Here is a 19,873-nt window from a genome sequence, read left to right as displayed (position 1 = left end):
CTATCAGACAGTGTAAAAAGAGCACAACTAGTTGAAGTTGAGATACTTCTATTTCCTCATAAGATTCACTTCCTTAATCTGTAACTCTCACCAGTGAGTTTTTCTAACCATCAATATGACAGTACAGCAATATTGCCTCATCAGTCATGATTTACTTAATGTTTTCTGAATTTAGTAATATTTGATTAAAATTTAATGTGAACATATCATATCATGCCACATATATTATTGCATCCATTAATCAGGTAACCATAATAATGAAATGTCAGAAGATTGGATGAAAAAGGATTTGAAGTCTTGATATATGTTTGTCATGGTTCTGAGTGATTAACGAAAAAAAATCAAGTCAGTTGTTCAAAGATCCATTAATATACATTTACAATCTTCTGTGTACTGTGTCATCAGATATTTTTAACCTTAGTTAAGCTTGATTTTTTAATTTACTGAAAGACACTAAATATTAATAATCCTGAAAAATATATAGTATTCTATTAACTCATATAATGCTAGAATGATTCATAACTTGTCTTAATGCTTTTGTAACAAAATATGTACTAAAAATATTGTCAGAGTTAATGGATCTTTTTTTTTATAGGTGGAATAACAAATGCTTTATGCATGGCTCTATAAACCTCAAATTAAACAATTATATTAAAATAAATGTTAGGCAATATCTCTAGGCACTTTTTAAATGTCTCAAGGTACATAAGATCTAATCTAGCAAAGCACTTAAGTCCATCCCTATTCACTAAAACATTTAAAAACATGCTTAGATCCCCCTGAAGTTAATGGGATATAACCACATGTTTGTTAAGTATCACCTTATTTGCTGAATGGGTATGGACTGATAAATTGAGGCCTTAGGCCCTAATTCAGGAAAGCACTTAAGCATGTGCTTAGTTAATCCCTATTCAGGAAAAAATTTAAGCGCATTCGTAAGAGCTTTCCTGAATTGTAGCCTTAGTGCCTAAGGCCCTGATTGTACAATTGGATCCACACAGTTAGTCCCCTTTTTTGAGGCACTGAAGTAAGGGGAGCTTTGTGCAGGGGGAGGAATCTATCAGCACAGAACCAGTTTCAGGACCTGGCCCTGTGTTCTGCAGGTAAGTAGAGCACATATAGGTCTTATGCTGTATATATTCTTTCCCCCATAACTCAGCACAGAGTAAAACCCTAATATTGTTAGAACACAAACATTACATATACAGAAGATGAAGAATGTGTAGGATTCCAGAGGCATCCATCATGTAGCCATTTAGTCTCTGATTCTTCACAGATTTATGTATACTTTACACGTTCTGAGTGCTCCCATTGGCTTCAGAGGGATTAATCACAGTGTGTCAAGTGAATCCATACAGGATCAGAGCCCTTGTGAAGTTTACTATTAGAAACCTTCCTTTTGCCTCCCACCTTCCATTAACTTTTCACAGAAATTACGATTTTTGTGGGTTATTTTCTGTGCGTAAGGCAGAAGACTAGAAGCTAGCATTGCCAATTTTGGTTGGACGTATTCCTGGAGGTTTCATCACATGACATAATCTTTAATTAACAAGCTTTAATTCCTGGAGACTCCAGGACAATCCTGGAGGGTTGGCAACCCTAACTAGAACTTTTTGCTGTAATTATAGCAATATATTAAAATAACTTAAATGGCCCCTTTTAAACATTTTATAAAAAATGGGATGAAGTTAGTTTTTGAATTTACTACTTTCAAGAGTTTACGGTATTAAACTGTATTTAACTGGAAGTTGTAAACTGAAACCTTAACTGCTTTGGAAGGCTGCTTAAAGGTCTTAATTAAACTGTGGAGTTGATAATCTAAGCAGTGCTGTGTATCAGCATCTGGCCAGGCATTGATTTCTACTTGAATCACAGGAGGTCTCTCTGTTAGGTGATTTCATGAGGTTATTCCTTCATCATTCTTCAGTGGGCTAAAGTTGGCAGTGTGTTATCGACCAGTGGGACACAAGTCCATCAACAAGATGGGGTATATAGATAGGCCTGCCATTTACCAGTTGATAAAGAACATTGAGAATGACATGATCAGGATCTATGGACACTGTAGTCCAAATTCAGATGAAATAAGATGGTGCAACTGACTGATGTCAGCTGAGGCCTATTCTGTAAGAGAAGGTGAAACTATTCATTGGGGTAAAGGTCTGAGATGAGACCAACATACACCCATACGACTTGAATTTATTTAGAAACAATTCCATTTGTATAGTCTATCCTCTCTATTCCTTTATTACAAAAGATATTGGCATGATCACAGGATCGTTGTAGAAGAGTTTACCTGCCTCTGCTGCTTATTTCCCATGAAAAGACCCACATGCTACCCTACACGGTCCAGAAGGCCACAAAATGTGCTTGAGTCTCCAAACCTGTAGTGGAGGAGAGCAGTTGAACCACTGCATTCTTTCTCAAATACAGCTATGAGTGAGAGGCTGGGGTCCAAGCATTCTCTGGGGTTATTTTTGCTTTACCTTGGAGCTGCAGCATGTTTAAACAATATAGATGAGGTTGAAAGGCATAAATAAACTAGTGAGGTGCTTATTGACAATGCATCTAGTGACTAGATATGATAAAATAGGAGTAGCCCAAGGTTGGTTCACCGCTCTGTGCATTTTATAAGCATCCCCACATGGGCCAAATTGACAAGATAATTGATTAAGCACCAGATGATTAACTGATTAACAAGGGTGATTCAGCTCATCAGCTGAGGATAGTTTATAGAGAGACAGGAGGTCGGGGGAAGGAGAGGTCAAAGGAGTCTGGGATTTTGGGGGTGGGAAAGTGCTCTCTCTGAGGAGACGGTAAAAACTTTATGCTGTGGGAAGAAGCACTGATGTAGAATGTTGTAAATAAAGCAGATAGTGTAGAACTCATCATGGGAGTGTGTAAGGGCTCACTGCAGTGAGGAATCCAGGGTGAGAGAGACCTGTCCTGTGACACTGTGATTTGGATGAGGGGGAAGAAAAGTACAACTTGGTTTGAGAAATCACAGAAAAACTCATCCTGAACCCTGGCTGTCTGTTTAGATGACTGACAAGGAGGGATGTGATGGGATGGCAGCTGGTCTGTCATGTATCAGCAGAGGCATTTGGGTCCTTCCCTTTAGCAGAGAAGGAATGTGTTTTCCTGAAAAATTGAGCTTGGCTGTGTCAAATGTTTGCCCCTTTCATTTGGCATGAGAAACTTCTCTTTGCCCCACCCCCCAGTCCTGTAGGTGATTCTGTTCTTAGCTAGAGAAGTCTGTCCTTTGGCAGTGTCAAAGCGTGTTACTTTAACTTGCTCTGATATTCAGGGTTAATGGTGCTTTATTTTTTCATAGCAGTGTTATGTAAATATAGCTGGGCCTGACGCTGACTTAATTAGGTTTGGTGAAAGCAGCTAACTCACATCTTCTAATGTTACAATTGTTGGCCTGTCTCTCTCTGGCAGTCCCTAATATGATGGATGAAGTGTTATGACTAATCACAGCGATCTATTAATGTGAACCCATGTAGAAAAAAGCTTATGGGTCTCTCTCTTCCTGTCATAAGCCACCTAAGAAAGATTTGCTTGTGTTCCAACTTTATGTTGGCTATTAGGACCTAAAGTGTTTTTACATGTCCCAAAAGTAAACTTATATTGTATTGATTGTTACAAGCTGAAAAGAATGCCCATTGAGCTTCAGGTTTCAGAGTGGTAGCTGTGTATATACTGCTTACTGTATTTTTCACTCCATGCATCTGATGAAGTGGGTTTTAGCCCATGAAAGCTTATGCCCAAATAAATTTGTTAGTCTATAAGGTGCCACAAGGACTCCTAATTGTATTTTCATTGAGCTTCAGTTCCCATTCCTTATAGGTTCTTATACTGCTCTTGTCACTGTAGTATCTGAGCATCTCCCAGTAGCACACTAAGACATGTGACTAACCTCTGTCGTGTGGTTTGTTCTGTCTCTCATTCTCCCCCCAGGGACAGAACTGTATATGTAGTGTACATTTAAAAGACAAAACAGACACAAAATCCTACATGTTGCTCTGTGTTTATGGTAAAGAAAGCAGCAGTGCTTAGTTCGTGCCAGAGCTGAGCCCGCCAACTCTGGGCTTGCTGCGTCAGTCATGAATGTGTTTTAAAAAAAAAAAAAAAATTGCTTGAGCCCTGATACCTCTTTCATTGCCCATTAAGCACTGAAAAGCGGGTTGAAGAAGAGGGCTTTGCAAGTGGAGGGGGAGGTAATGAGGCTTGTGATGGCCCTTGTATGTGTAGGAGTTCATGCCACAGTCTCAGGCCATGTCTACAGTATAAAATTATGTTGACCTAACTTACATTGGCATACAGCCACCACAGTTATTAAATTGCTTGTGTGTGCATGCTTGGCTCCTTGTGTTGGTGATGCAGGCCCTCACCAGGAGTGATTGTATCGTCAATGTGAGGCATTGTGGGACAGCTCCTAGAAGCCAGTAACAATTGATATAAGCAATGCAGCATCAACACCGACCCTGTATTGACCTAATTACATCAACCAGGACTCTATGCTGCTCAGGGAGGTGGTGTTACTAAATCCGCATAGAGAGGTACTTACGTCAGAGGGAGCCAAATTTAAGCAAAGATGTTTCTACTGCTAGGTCAACACAAGGCATCTTACGCTGACCAAATCGTATTGTGTAGACCAAATCTTAGACTACCCACCGAGAAAGCTCTGACTTCTGTGCAGCTGTGACTTACCCTGGTGGTAGAAATTTCTATGGTGCCTGAGGAGTGCAGTTACAGTACCTGAAATGTCAAAAATGACAAAGAAATCTTACTGTCATGCTCTTTCTGCCAAACTGCTGATACAAAGGGCTGTGGGAGGCAAGTAGGAACACTAAAGCCTCTTCAATTGTTATCAGATAGCTGTTCACAGAAAGGTCTTCCCAGAGTTTGCGGTATAGAAAACACAACCCACACATCATCATTATTCATGCTTTCAGCTTAAGAGGCTTGTTTTCCACAGATGTGCTCTTCCTGTTTGCCATTTGTAACTGTGGATTGTTTAGTTGAAGAAAATGCGTCATCTAACTATGAAGTGAGACTTTTAGCTGATTCATGAACACCTTTTGTTAACTAAATCATAAAAAGAAATACCATAGTCCAGGGTGATGTATAGGTTCAGCTGTATTCTTGCTCAGATACTGTATACTTGTAAATGAAGGGTAGAAAAGAAATAATTAGCAGCTATGCAACATGTTTTCTTGTAGCATTTTCTACCCATCCTCAGCTTACAGAAAATGAATAAAGCAATGAAAAAGCGGATGTAATTGCTACACACACAACTCCAACCTACCTATACAGATTCTACATTTATCTTGGGTTTTTACATGATTAGCAAAATTGCTGTACATGGCATGCAAAGTAGGCAATCTCTATTGTTCAGTAAGCTCTTCATTTCAGAAAATTTGACAGGTTTATTTAAAGAGGGATGGAGAGAAGGAACTGAGTCAGATACAGTAATGTGAGCGAGTCAGTAAATCAGTATACAGGACCATACACACAAGACTTGTATTAATGCTAAAATCTTGTATGATCATGAGTAAACAATTACTCAGAAATTACCTTATTAATTATCAGATGTATTTCTTCTTGTTTTCCCCCCCCCAACATGCATTAAAATGACCATTTCTTCTCTAACTTTAATAAAGGTATCCTCAAGGGTAGGGATTTTTAAGATTTGAACAATGTTTTGAAGATGTCACATCTGATTTTGAAAAGCATTTTTGCCAGTGGCATTCAGTGCACTAATGAACTAATGGTCCCCTTGATGTGTGTGTACCTGAATGCACCTGCCTTTTGGAATTCACACCCTGCAGAAATAAGACTAAGTATGAATCTGCCATCCTCAGAAAAAGCTATAGGATGCACCTCTCTGCCCAGGCCTTCTTATCTGAGTAAGCTGTATTTTTTGGGGGGTAACTTCTGTACTGCAGGGGAGCCTGATGTTTGGTTTCTGCTGGTGAGATCTTGATGATGTCAATTGAATCCACGTGAGCTGTTCAAATATCATGGTGATGGACACAAAATAAATGTTTTGAAATTAGTTGCACATGCAAATGCTAAATGCAAATTGTGACAGCAACAATGAAGGCCAAGCTGAGGCCTTTAAAAATCTGGCTTAAAAAGTAATTTATTCCTTATTTAATTCTCTTTATTCTCTGAAGAGTTTCTTTTGTTTTTAGTGTCTCTTTAAACGGAACTTAACTAAGTAAGTATTAAAACTGCTTTCCTTCACCCAATTTTAAGAAAAATTGCCCAAATAGGAATCACATTCTATCTATATTAATCACTGCTGCATTAATTGTTGGTGTCATGGTGTGCTTAGGAATCCTGTCCCTTTAATAGAGCTAATGTGGAGAGGCAGGAAAATCAATGACACCAGCTCTGATACACTGACAATATATGTACCTGTATTGGGGTGGGGCTGGAGAGTGAACTCTGGAAAAAACTTCAGATGATATAACATACAGCAGCACCAAGCATCAAGAAGGCTCCTTTCTGGTGCTCCATACACTACACTGGTTCCCAGTCTGTATCACAACAGCTGAGCTCCTTAGAGGCACTGCAAATAATTGTGCCCAGGGTAAGCCTTGTAGGTGCAAGTAATGGAGTCATCTCAGTGGTTGGCCCACAGCTATGCAACTCTCTCCCATAAGCTATGGGAATGATCGCGCCCCTCACCACCTTCAGAACAAAATGAAAGATCCATCTGTTTGCATTAGCTTTCCACAATAACTTCCTTGAAGGAGAATAAAAGAGAACAAAACCAAACTGTTCCTCTCACATCTTTGTCATGCACACTTTGTTGAAGTATCACCAGGTAATGGGGGTTGATTGCCTCTTTAATCTTAGCTGTCCTCCGGTTCTATGGTTATGGGCACATTAAAAAATGCCTAGATACTCACACTTGTCACTAACACCACAATAAGTGTGTCAATGAATTTGTGGTCGTCATGATTTCTAGCTCTTATAAAGCACTTTTCATCCATAGATCTCAAAGCACTTTACCAAGGAGGTCAGCATCATTACCCCCTTTAGACGGGCAGAAGCACAGAAAGGGCAAGTAACTTACCTGCTGTAGGCTAGTGGTAGAGCTGGGATTGAACTCAGGGCTTCTGAGTCCCCGGGCAGTACCTCATCCAGCAAACCATGCTACCTCCCTGTATTGTGGTTGCTAGTGCTGCATATGGTGTATAGTTAAGGTTAAGATTTTGTCCTGGGTATTTTTAGTAAAAGTCACGGATAGGTCATGGGCAATAAGCAAAAATTCACAGAAGCCTGCAACCTGTCCCTGACTTTTACTAAAAATACCTGGGGGGACTAACAGTCCAAGTCATGCCACCAGGGCTGAAGCCAAAGAAGTCATGGAGGTCTATTAAAGTTATGTAATCCATGACAAAAATCATATCCTTAGCTATGGTTAATGATGTTCATCCTTGAAAACTAGTGTGGCTATAACTAAGAGGCTTTTTTTTCCCAGTGGAGTTACTTTCTCTATTTTTTTGCATGTGTGAAATGCGTTGATCAAACCTACCTATATATGTGTGGATATTTAGGCCCCAATGCAGCAAAGCACTTTTAAGGATATGGGCAGTCCCACTGGCTTCAAAAGTACTATTGAATTCAATGGGACTACTCACATGGTTCAATTAAGCTTGAGGTGAAGTGCTTTGCAGATCAAATCCTTATAATATGTCCATGTAGACACATACTTCATTTCTGCTATGTATCTAGAAATATATCGTACCCTATATGTATTGAGGACATCTGATTATTTTCAAAATATGTGCAAGGTTTTTTTTAGTGTTGGTTTCACTTAACAATCCATCTAGCTTCCAAGCTGTTGAAGCCTGTGAAAAATCCCCAGCACATTTTTTGTTTATATAATTCAACCCTAAATGACACTGGATTGTCTGAATCATTGATTCATATTTTCAATCTTTCTCCTTTTACTGCCTCTTTGTTCTGTCATGTGCTTTCTTCTGTTCTGCCCCCTTTTCTGTTTATATCCTCTAAAATTATCTATCGAAGTTCAGGCTTCTCTCCATTGTAGCACCTGTGCTCTCTAATTTCTGCCATGCAAAATAGCTTTAGATGGGGAAGATGGGAGAAAGAAGAGGGAGGGGAATATATAGCGAACAACAGGAAGTCAAAAGCACAGATGTAATATCTGATCCTGTCAGTTATAGGGAATTGTATTAATCGACTCTGCAGTAAATATACTAAGGATTGTGAATGAGTTTCTGTGATAAAATTGCCTTCCTTATAGAATCATAGAAGTGTAGGACTGGAAAGGACATCTAATCCAGTTCCCTGAACTCAAGTCTGGACTAAGTAATAACTAGACCATTCTGACAGGTGTTTGTCTAACTTGTTCTTAACCGCCAATGATGGAGATTCCACAACCTCCTTAGCCAGTTTGTCCCTGTGCTTAACTACCCTGACAGTTAGGAAGTTTTTCCTAATGTCCAACCTAAATCTCCCTTGCTGCAATTTAAGCCCATTGCTTCTTGTCCTATCCTCAGAGGTTAATGAGAGAAATTTTTCACCCTCCTCCTTGTAACAACATTTTATGTAACTGAAACCTGTTATCATGTCCCCTCTTAGTCTTCGCCTCTCAGACTAAACAAACCCAGTTTTTTCAATCTTCCCTAAAAGGTCATGTTGTTGTTAATCATTTTTGTTGCTCTTCTCTGGACTTTCTCCAATTTGTCCACATCTTTCCTAAAATGTGGCACCCAGGACCGACACAATACTCCAGTTGAAGCCATATCAGCGCAGAGTAGAGCAGAAGAATTACTTCTCGTGTCTTGCTTACAACACTCCTGCTAATACATCCCAGAATAATGTTCACTTTTTTGCTGTTGCAAGTGCTACACTGTTGACTCATATTTAGTTTGTGATCTACTATGACCCCAGATCCCTTTCCTAGGCTATTACTCCCCATTTGGTATGTGTGGAACTGATTGCTTCTTCCTAAGTGGAGTACTTTGCATTTGTCCTTATTGAATTCCATCCTATTTACTTCAGACCATTTCTTCAGTTTGTCCAGATCATTTGGAATTTTAATCCAATCCTCCAAAGCACTTGCAACCCCTCCCAGCTTGGTATTGTCCACAAACTTTATAAGTATACTCTCTATGCCATTATCTAAACCACTGATGAAGATATTGAACAGAATCAAACATAGGACTAATCCCTGCAGGACCCTACTTGATATGCCCTTCCATCTTGACTGCGATAACTGCTCTCTGGGAACAGTTTTCTAACCAGTTATGCACCTACTATAGTAGCTCGATCTAGGCTGTATTCCCCTAGTTTATTTATGACATGGTCATGGGAGTCAGTATCAAAAGCCTTATTACAGTCAGTCAGGATAGGTGGGAAGCTATAGTTGTGGTATATCTGCAAGGCTTGTTACCCTGTCAAAGAAAGCTATTAGGTTGGTTTGACAGGATTTGTTCTTGACAAATCCACGTTGACTGTTACTTATTACTTTATTATCTTCTAGGTGTTTGCAAATTGATTGCTTGATTATTTGCTCTGTTATCTTTCCAGGTAGTGAATTTCCTTATCTGCTGATACTCAAGCTACGCACAAGCAAGAAAGTCACCCAGTTTCAGGAAGAGATTCCATTGTAATTATGTGTTTGCTTTCTCATATTTTTAATATAGACACAGTTGGGTTTCAAATATCTCTCTATCTAGATAGAGAGATTTATATATTTACTAACTATATACAATCATGCAAGTCCAGCTTGCATATATACACTGTTGCTCTGTTGAGATCTGGTGACTTCTGCAATGGAAGACAGGGAGGCCCACTAGAGGGCTCCCAAATTATTTAAAGGGTTATTTCCCAATTCCTATACACTACAGAAGACTTTAGCAGTTATAACATAACCCCTATGTATTTCCTATATACATAGGGCTTTGTTATGTGAAGTCTGAGCATTCTGGTTTAAAGTACTTGCATGTGATTTACTTTAGCTGCCAGTAAGTACAATGAAGTCTATGGTAGATTATGTTGCAACACACAGTGTCTTCAGAAACAGAGTGGAGTGTGACCATTGCACCATCCTCCAGCTGGGTGCCAACAAGACTAACTTAGTGGCTGTGTTATGGCTGTGTGGAGATTGGGGGTGGGGAACCTTCCACAATGTGTCTGTTGCCTAGCACCAGCTGCAACTGTAGCCTCAACCAGATCTTGGTAGTGTCATTGTAACCAGTTGCTGTTTGAGGGCACAATAAGAAAACTCATTTTGCCCTCCCCTTGCTTACTTATGCTGGGGCCAATCACACTCTTGCTCTACCAAAGTGAAAAAACAGCATGAATGGTGAAAAACAAACAAGCCTTTTGAAAAATTCTTTCCATTTTAAAAATTAAAGGTGCTGGTAGGAAGGGAAGGAATTTTTATTGCATTTGCCTCTTAAAGGGTGAATGAGATAATATACCAAGGCCCAAATCCTGCTCAAAGTCAATGTGACTTTTGCATGAATAAGGGATGCATTCAGGATTTGGCTCCAAATAAGGTCCAATATGCATCAGTATTACAAAACATGGAGCAAGTTCTTAGATTTGCTGGAGTCCGTTGAGCATCAAGTCTAGTGTAGGACAAGAGTCATCTTTACAAGGCAGATGATACAACACAGAACCACATAGCACTTTAACTGTTTTAAAGTGAAAACATTTTAAGCTGTATTACAAAACAGTTACTGAGGAAAATGAGCCTCATCGCTAGACTATATGCTGGTGGTCTATTCTTATAATGACAAAAGTGTATCACATAAATTCCACATGAAGATTTTTAAATCAAGTGCAGAAGAAACAAGTTGTTAACTGTTTCACATAAAAACACACATAATAAAAGACCCCTGCCCTTGAACAGATTGTGAACAACTGAAAACTTTGCAAATTCTTGTTTAATATATTACTTTTTAATATCCCTGCATTGAAAATGAATGATTACTTTTTAATATTACTGGTAACCACTGATCCCCTACTGTATAGATACATTTCTTGTATGATTTTATTATATTCTTAATAATAGTATCTATAAGCTCAGATTTCTTTTGAATAAAAATGATTGGAAACAATATCTACCCCAAAGCATCTTTAATGTCATTATAGATGGGTAGGAGTAAATTAAGCGGTATTTAGCCACCAAAGTCTTTAATTTCATTGCATTTGAGTAGGAGTTAGACATTATGAGGTCCAATTAAAAAAGTTGCTAATGTTTTTACATCTGAGTAGGAGTAAATTAAACAAAATCACTCCTGAGCTGCTAATATCATTTTAATTGAATGTCATTCAGTTTCTAACTGCTGTTACAACACAGTAGATAATGAGTCAATTTCAACAAATCATCTGAGCTCCAGGTACCATGGCTACTAGAAATTAAGCTACAGTTTAGGGACAGACAGGGCAAGTATTGGAAGTTAGGAAGCTAATGGGAATGATGGCAGAGCTGACATCTTGTTGGTTGATGAGACCTGTGTTCCTCTAAAATATCACCCAAAGAAGATCTAATCTAGCAAAGCTGCAAGCCAGGTCATTATTTCTAGTGTTCAGACATAACAGGAAAAAAAACCCAACCACATTTATCCAGAAGATGCGATTTACAGAGTGAGTGCTAGAAAGGCTAATTCCATTTATTCAGACTCCATGAATAATTCATGATTTGATTTAATGTTAATCTTGATGATGAGACAATAGTGAAAAGATATTAGACAACATATAAACTGAAATGTTTTTTAAAAAATCATTGTGGCTTTATTATTTTTGATCTATAACAGACAATATTGCAAGTTCTTCCTCTTCTTTCTTTTAAAAAAAAGATATTACCTTAGGTTTTCCATACCTGGGAATATTCTCACTCCTGTAAATAGTAGGCTTAGGACATATTATGCCTCCTTGCATAGAGTGTTAAATAGACGAGAGCAAAAATACCCTTCACGGATATTTGAGTTACTTTAAAACAGTAATCTGTTCCCATAACAGCAGTTCTGTTCATAAGAGTGCCAGGCTTCTATTGGGAAAAGCTGCAGGGTTTTTAAGTAAATTTGCTATTACTTTGTGAATAGAGGCTGTGTTTTTCTCTTACTGTGTGTATACGTAGATGAGTGCTAAATAGAAAATGCTACTTTAAAATAATAACTCATGCCTGATTTAAGTTGACAGGAAGAAGAGAATTCTGAGTTAAGCTTAACACCATTCCAAACTCAGTGCTAGTGAAAGTGGGTGCAACACCATTGGCTTGCACAAGGTGCATTTAAATGTTACTTGCTGATATATTTCAGTATGTAGAAAAGGAAGTTGATACAAGGCTTCCACACCTTCCAGGAAACCATGACAGCAAAAATGTCACTTACAATACGACAATGTGTGGGTCTACGCCTCATATAAAGCTGAGCATTATACTCTTAAAACAAAATCCAAATACTTTACCCTACACAAAAAACTCTGAGAATTGAATTAGCACACAATTAACTCTCTGCCCTACAATGAGGGTAGATAGGCATGGGCTCCATGGCCTTAGTTGTGTTCCAAATGGGAGGAAGCTAAGAGTGGTCGATTCCTTTGCCATGCCTTCCTGCTTCCTCCCACAGCGTAGGAGCCCCAGCAGTGAATTGAACACTGCACCTCCTGGAATCTTGCCCTTCCTTGTGTACTAGATCCACACAGGTTCCACTGCTGAGGGAATCTGTGGCCACAGAAAGAGAATTTGTCCTAATAGCCTGCTAATGCTCACCCTGTCTCCATGAAGTCTCTGATCCCCCCCATCCCAACACCTCCTGCAGCAAGAAGCCCAGGGACTGCAAAGATTCCCTAACCCGTCCCCAGGTAACTGCTTCTCCACACAGCTTTGAGGGAGAGAAGGGTCCCAACTGGGATCTGGGCTCTGGGGAGGGGTGGTTGGGTTGGGTGCAGTGCTCTGGTTGGAGACCACCTCCCAGATATAGATATAGAGGTTGCTTCTCTTCACGTGTCAGTGTGTATGTGTTGGGGAAACTACTATTATTTTACCTACCACTACTTTACATTTCTTGGCTCACTGTGCGTTGGGTCCCAGGCTGGCAATGGCTTTTCCAGATGAACAGCATGTTGCAAAGCAATTGCTACGCCTCAAAGCATGTATCATTTACTTATGTACATAGGCATTCAGGAGGGAAAGGCCTCATGCACCTTGATGGTATTGGACTGTATCTGTCATGCAGATCAGAGAGGAGTTGGATCCCAGTCCTGTGTTTATCATGGTATGAGCAATGTGTTTTCCCTGCTTAGGGAAGCCTAAGGATGGCTCATTAAACAAACCACAGCTGTAGAATCAATATCTCTCATCCAAACACCAGCACCCTCCTTCCTGCTGTGATCTCTGCTGAGTAGCAGAACCTGGCTCAGTATCTCCCTGGTATACAGGGGATCCTGAATCAATCCTTCCCCTGCACTGACTGCATCCCATATGCCCTTCCTCCCCTGCCCCCTAACTACCACATGAGGATCCCACCTCCTCATGGAGTAGATCCCAGCATCTGCCCTCAAACTAGCTGGATCAGTGAGACTCAGTGAGGCAGCAAAGAGTCTTGTGGCACCTTATAGACTAACAGACGTTTTGGAGCATGAGCTTTCATGGGTGAATACCCACTTCGTCTGTTAGTCTATAAGGTGCCACAAGACTCTTTGCTGCTTTTACAGATCCAGACTAACATGGCTACCCCTCTGATACTTGACCCAGTGAGGGAATCACCGAACCCTCTGCATGCTCTGTCCTGGTGGGTAGAGGAGAAGGGGATGTGGAGCCGGGACAGTGCATTGAAAGCTGGATGGGTCCTTTTGCTGGAGAGTGTATCTGTAGCTCCTGCAATACCTGGATGCTGTGCTAGCAGCCATGGTCCTTGTTGGCTCCTGGTTTTATTTTTTACTCTTACTTCTTCAGAGAAAGCCCCCCAGAAAGGACTGGATTTCTCTTGTGAACTTTACATCTGTGTCGCCTTTATTGGTGCCTGCCACTGCCATCTCATCATCTTGTTGGCTACCATCAGAGCGTGTCAAACTAAAAGAACTGCCGTGTAGGTTATTGCTATAGCAAAAATAAGAAAACAAATACAGGAAGGGAATCTGCTCCCTATGGCTGTTAAAATAACTGAAAAAGAAAAATTGGAAAAAAATAAGCAAATGTCAAGTAAAACAATATCAGGGTACATTTCCACTAAGGGGTAAATTGGATCCCTCCTATGAGAGTGTAGGGGGGCTTCCCTTCAGTGGCACATGTGTAGTTCTGCTGTGCAAGTAATTGGGAAGGGCAGCTGGAGCACTATCTGAATGGAGCTCAGCACTCTGCGAGGGCTCCCTGCCCACTGCTGTAAAGGGAGTGAGCCATAGGCAGATGCATCCTTCCTCCAACTCTCTCTGCAGCAGACAGGGCAAGCTGGGGCCTGCAGAGTGGCTGGAATAGCCTCAATGGAGTTTACCCTGCACCCTTTCAGGGAGAATTTCTTTCCACACCCCATCTTTACACATCTTCCCGCTACTTGGGCTGGGTCCTGGTGGGTAGGCCTGGCCCTAAACATAGAGATTTAAGAGTAGATTCTGGCACTCTGGATGTAAAACATGCCCATTTGCTGGCCCAAAACCATGCACACGGACCCCTTCATAAGACTTATCCCTGTTGAGTGCTCTGATATAGCTGGATTCAGATCTATTGGTGGTTTTGTGGTTTATGACCAAGGCCTTGAGTTAGCACTGATAACTAGTGGAGCACTGGAGTCATATACTCACTTTCTCATCATATTGAGGAGGTGAACAACCACTAGGGTAACCATATTTTCCCAAAGGGAAAATGCGACACCCCACAAGGCCAGCCCGAGGCCCACTGCTCACGCAAGGCCAGCCTCTCCCCCATGTACGGGGCAGCCCAAGCTCCCCTGCCACCTGCCTGATGATCGTTGGCAAGAACAAATGGAACAAATGCCCAGTTTTGACAAAAAAGTTGGTATGGCCAGGACAGGGCTTAAAAAAGGGACTGTCCAAAGCTAACCGGGACACATAGTCACCCTAGCAACCACATTGCACACATACTAGAGTCTTCTTGTTGTTTCCACTTGCAACTATAAAGGCACTGAACTATAATCCCATTTGGAAGTATAAAGGCATAGATCTCTGTGGCCAGAATCTAGAGTTAGTGATAAGTCCAGAGGAATTTCAAGGCCTTTACTTCTTTGATGATTGAGACACAAACCCTCAGAGAAAGAAGGAATCAGCATCTTATCTTTTGAGAACTCATGGAGGACAGGCAAGGTCTTAGAAGACTGGAGAAGGGCAAACATAGTACCTATCTTTAAAAAGAGAGAACAAGGAGGATCTGGAGAATTATCCTCCAGGTGCTTACAAATTGTTTAATAATTTGTTCCAGAATCTTTTCATGTATCAAAGTTAGGCTGACTGGTCTATAATAGGGTTATAAGGATTAGCCAGCATTGATTTGTCAGGAACAAATCAGGCCAAATCAACCTAATTTCCTTCTTTGACAGGGTTATTGACCTATTGGATAGTGGGAAAGCAGTAGATGTGATATATCTTGATTTTTAGCAAGGCTTTTGACACAGTCCCACATGACATTCTCATAAGCAAACTGGGGAAATGTGGTCTAGATAAAATTACTATAAGGTGGGTGCAAAACTTGTTGAAAGACCATACTCAAAGAGTAGCTATTGATGATTCACTGTCAGACTGGGAAGGCATATTTAGTGGGGTCCTGTAGAAAGTCATCCCTGGGTCCAGTACTAGTCAATACTTTCATTAATTACTTGAATAATGGAGTGGAAAGTACGCTTATAAAATTTGCAGATGATGCCAAGCTGGAAGGGATTGTAAGTATGGTGTAGGACAGGATTAGAAATCAAAATGACCGTGACAAATTGGAGACTTGGTCTGAGAGCAACACGATGAAATTCAATAAAGACAAGTGCAAAGTACATCACTTAGGAAGGAAAAATCAAATGCACAATTACCAAATGTGGAATAATTGGTTAGGTGGTAGCACTGCTGAAAAGGATCTAGGAGTTACAGTGGATCACAAATTGAATGAGAGTTGTCAATGTGATGCAGCTGTGAAGAAGGCTAATGTAATTCTGGGGTGTATTAGCTGGAGTGTCATATGTACAACACAGGAGGTAATTGTCCTACTCTACTTGGTACTGGTGAGGCCTCAGCTGGAGTGCTTTCCAATTCTGGGTGTCACACTTTAGGAAAGATGTGGATAAATTTAAGAGAGTCCTGATGAGAGTAACAAACCTTTTATCATTTTTAGAAAACCTGACCTGTGAGGAAAGAAAAAAACTGGTCATGTTTAGTTTTGAGAAAATAAGACTGAGAGGGGACTTCATAAATCTTCAAATGTGTAAAGGGCTGTGTTAAAGAGGACAGTGATCAATTGTTCTCCATATCCACTGAAAGCAGGACAAGAAATAATTGGCTTCATCTGCTGCAAGGGATATTTAGACATTAGGAAAAACTTTGTAACTATATGGATAGTTAAACTCTGGAATGGGTTTCCCAGGGAGACTGTGAAATCCCCATCATTGATTGTTTTTTAAAAACAACTTAGACAAACACTTGTCAGGGATGATGTAGGTTTACCTGGTCCTGCCTGTGCGTGGGGTGGGGCTGGACTTGATGATTTCTCAAGGTCCCTTCCAGCCCTACATTTCTATGGTTAGGGTAAGTGTTAAGTTTGTTTATTTTAGGTATGTGTTGTGCTGGTGGTAAAACATGTGGGTGGAAGTGAGCTAGTGATTTGAAACCGAAGGAGTCTGTGGGGACCCACTGGTTTGCTAGAAGCCACCACGGAATGTTAGTTTGAAAGTCAGCCTTGGGAGAAGAGAGCGTGGAGACTTGTCAGCCTGAGCTAGTTTTATTTGGGTTTGCTGATGTGCCAAGAAAGGTTTCTCCAGACTCCAGGGACTGATCCATCAAGGATGGTAGAGTTCCAGGCTGCTGAAAGGGTGGCAGTGAGACCAGATTCGGGGGGGGACACTGTACTCTATGGCTTATGAAAAGCCAGTTTGAACTGGGTTGTAGAGTAATGCTTTCTGGAGCTTGAAAATGACACTGGGCACTGCTTTGCAATCAGTCCTGGAGCTCATTCATATATTTTAATTGTAAATAATAATTACAAGTTAGCTAATTTAGTCTGCAGTGGAGCTGTGGTGAATGGGGATTTCTGAAGTGGCCTTCACAGGTCTCCTACAATAGCTATTGGGGACCCCTATTCCTGGGGACAGGGTCCTTGTAACAAGAGAGCGGGGGTGGGAGCGGGGGAGTATGCCTTGAGATAAAATTAGCAAGTCAAAGATTGGTGGTGGCATCAAGTAGAAAACCCAGGGTTGTGACAACTTTAATTTTACTTGGGCTTAGTTAGAGCCAGATGTCCTCATCCAGGAACTGATCTCCAGTAGACATAGTGACATCTTTCTGATAGTGTTGGTTTCATCTGTAAAAGGCGATATACAACTGCACTGGCATATTGTTGGCATCAGAGTCTGTGCTGTTTTACCACTGCTGCATATGACCTCATGCAGATATTGAAGAGAAGGGGGATGGATGGGAAGGACAGTATAGATTCCTGAGGTTCTTTGTAAGTGACTTTTCTTACACAGGTATGGTCTGTCCCTCTCCTATTTGAGATCAATAAATAAAACTATTGTAATGCTGCACTCTAAACAGGTTAGTAGTACCTTGTGGCTGACTGTTGAAAGTTGAGGAGAACATGAGCTGAGTAATATGAACACTGAGGTTTGGTCTAAATCAGGGGTTGGCAACCTTTCAGAAGTGGGGTGCTGAATCTTTATTTAGTCACTCTGATTTAAGGTTTCACGTGCCAGTAATACATTTTAACATTTTTAGAAGGTCTCTTTCTACAAGTCTATAATATATAACTAAACTATTGTTGTATGTAAAGTAAATAAGCTTTTTAAAATGTTTAGGAAGCTTCATTTAAAATTAAATTGAAATGCAGAGCCCCCCAGACTGGTGGCCAGGACCCAGGCAGTGTGAGTGCCACTGAAAATCAGCTCGCGTGCCGCCTTTGGCACGCGTGCCATAGGTTGCCTACCCCTGGTTAACCTCCTCAAAGCTCTCTTATCTAATCCTGCATTTGCTTTAAGTGCAAAATAGCCATCACGCCTACTCCCGCTTTGGTCATTTTCCTGCTTCTCTGCTGACCAGTAGTAATGGCAAAATGCTGATGTGCAGTTGGTATGGGACTGGACTGGAGACACACCACGAATGTTTACATAATTTCTGGATTTTATATTTATCTGAACTGAAATTTTGTTGTTGGGGAAGTGGGACCTGCTTGGAAACAAGGATTGGAAGAGTGAGAAAATAAGTATAATTGTATGAAACTCCAAAGTCCTTTCACGAGCTTCTGATCTAGTATACCCTGTGTTAAAGTTCCAGTTCAGCTGAGCAGCCTGTGGAGGTAAGAGCTTATTTTAGGTCTGTTGCCAAAGTGATATAGACAATATACATTCTGTTTTAGGGAGAATTGTAACCATTAGTTTGGGGGTTGGAGTCTGAGAAGAAGGTGGGATTTTTCCAGTTTGGATCTACCAGGTTTCTGTCTCGTTGGCATACCAGATACTCCCGCCCTGTGTAATTAGGAAAGGTGGGCAGTAAAGAAATTTCACTGGTGAGAGTGAACCCCAAAGAAATTATGTGCTTCAGATAAGCACCCAACGTTGTGGACTTTTAATCTGATCATTTCATGTCTACAAAATGGGCAAGGGAATTCTTCAGCGGACTGGCTTTCTAGTGAGATTTCTAATACTTCTAGTTTTTGGCTGGACTGGGAAATGCCAAGAGTGCAGCCTACCATGGACATGTTGTTGTTTTTTCTTTTAGCTTTAACTAGGAAGCATAAAAAATGTGTGAATGTGAAAAAATATGCATGGGAGGTTTGGTTGGAGTTCTTGTTAAATATTTGAGTTGGTTCAGGAAATTACTCGGTTGGCTTATTACAGTTAAAATGTACTATCCTGACTATTATTGTATTCAAAGGCAGAATCTGGCCCTAAGTTATTTTTTTAATCTTTCATAAAAAAACAACCCCAAACTATAGACCATATTTTGAGGGGTAGCATTGTCTAGTGGATGGAGCACTGCTCTGGGACTCAGACCAGTGAGTCCCTACTTGCATGAATTTGGGCAAGTCATTTCACCTCTCTGTGTTTGTTTCTCCCTTACCCTTTGTCTGCCTATTTACACTGTAAGCTCTTTGGGATGGGGATTGTCTCTAACTGTGTTTGTATAGAGCCTACTACAAAGGGGCCTCAGTAACAGCTGGCACCTCTCGGGTACTGTAATGCAAATAACATTTGAGTGAGGGTTTTATTTCATCCTGTGTCTCATGCTTTATTATTGTGGGATTTTTTCCTTATCAAAATCATTTTGCTTTTACACCTACAGTAAAGAGCCTTGCACTTAGATTCTGGACACCTATAAATGCTTTGATAGATACACGGACAGTAACTTTTAGGTTGACTTTTCTTTAATAATCTTGTCCATTCATCTAGCCTCACAAGTTTCTATTTCCTAATGATCTTTTGTTATAAATTTATTTGATTTTATTTCAAGTATAGCTGTCAGATACATTACCTCTCTTTCCCTCTGCTTTTCTTTAAGAATATGTATAATTCTGCATGGAGTTACAGAGGCTTGGATCAGAGATGACGACTCTGATAAACACTGAATATTTTTACCCTTTAAAGGACTTATTCAGTTTGTTAGCAATGGCTAGAGCTGAATTAAACAATGATGAGTGAACATTATTTTCCTAAGAAGGAGTTCCAAAGCC

At 40.4% G+C, this 19,873-nt stretch overlaps 1 long non-coding RNA gene across 5 annotated transcripts in view; it reads left to right on the top strand.

Moving 5' to 3' along the window:
- LOC123374402 overlaps positions 1 to 19,873 on the top strand; it is a 97,175-nt gene that overhangs the window by 17,388 nt on the left and 59,914 nt on the right. For all 5 annotated transcript variants that reach the window (XR_006581097.1, XR_006581093.1, XR_006581096.1 and 2 more), the window contains exon 2: positions 9,577 to 9,655. This is a non-coding gene — a long non-coding RNA (uncharacterized LOC123374402). The remainder of the gene's footprint in view (positions 1 to 9,576; positions 9,656 to 19,873) is intronic.

Source organism: Mauremys mutica, chromosome 7, assembly GCF_020497125.1.
Source record: "Mauremys mutica isolate MM-2020 ecotype Southern chromosome 7, ASM2049712v1, whole genome shotgun sequence".
NCBI lineage: Eukaryota > Metazoa > Chordata > Testudines > Geoemydidae > Mauremys > Mauremys mutica.
Note: the sequence above shows the minus strand (reverse complement) of the source record. Positions and strands in the feature narration are given on the sequence as shown.